Source organism: Egretta garzetta, unplaced genomic scaffold, assembly GCF_000687185.1.
Source record: "Egretta garzetta isolate BGI_Z169 unplaced genomic scaffold, ASM68718v1 scaffold220, whole genome shotgun sequence".
In the NCBI taxonomy this organism is placed as follows: Eukaryota; Metazoa; Chordata; class Aves; order Pelecaniformes; family Ardeidae; genus Egretta; species Egretta garzetta.
In genome coordinates this window covers 2,258,478-2,259,185 of record NW_009258414.1, presented here as the reverse complement: position 1 = coordinate 2,259,185, position 708 = coordinate 2,258,478, and the positions used below count along the sequence as shown (strand labels likewise).

Below are 708 nucleotides of genomic sequence, written 5' to 3'. Positions count from 1 at the left end.
CGCGGGGGCCATCGGCCGGCAGATGTTTGCCTGGACAGAGTGCTCCCTTCCAACCCCCTCCATGCAGCCAGGCAGCCGGGTCAAGGATCAAAAGCTTTTTCCCTGTTTAGGGGGGAGTTCCCCCTTCCCTGCTCCCAACCCCATCCCCTGGCCACAGCTGGCTGGGGATGCTCCTGCCCAGTGCAGCCGGGGCTGCGAGCTGGCCCCAGGTGAGAAGGAAAAGGCACGAAAAGGGAATATCACAAGTAAACGGCACATCTGCCTGTGGGGACGCGGTGCACCCCGTCCCCAGGGCCCCAGCGGGGAGCTCGACAGCCCCCCTGGGAAGCACCCCTGCTTGCCGGGTGACGGATACATCCCTGCCGCCAGCCCCATGGGTGCTAGCCCTGCACTCGCCCCAGGGCCCCTCCGCTCCCCGTGGCAGCGTGGGAAGGGCATCGGGATAAAAGGCTTTGTGGGAAGGAGTGGGCGACTTAACGGAGCTTGCGGGAAGTGGTGGGGAGTCGCTCTGTAGTAAAGTTCATGTCGGAAAGATTTGTAATGGAGTTCCCTCCCCGTGACAGCGGGGCTGCTGCTTGGCTTGTCCTTGGCCGACATCCCCTTCCCAAAACCCAGGGCAGGGGGAAGGGGAGATGGGTATGGCTGCAGCAGGGCTTCTGCTTCGCCCCAGGTCCCTTCCCAGGCTGAGCATCTCCGCCATGCCGGAGC

The 708-nt window shown here is 64.3% G+C and overlaps 1 protein-coding gene across 1 annotated transcript in view; it reads right to left on the bottom strand.

The window, feature by feature from the left end:
* The window catches only part of LOC104129983 (tetraspanin-6), an 8,567-nt gene that overhangs the window by 7,351 nt on the left and 508 nt on the right, over positions 1-708 (bottom strand). The window lies entirely within an intron of this gene.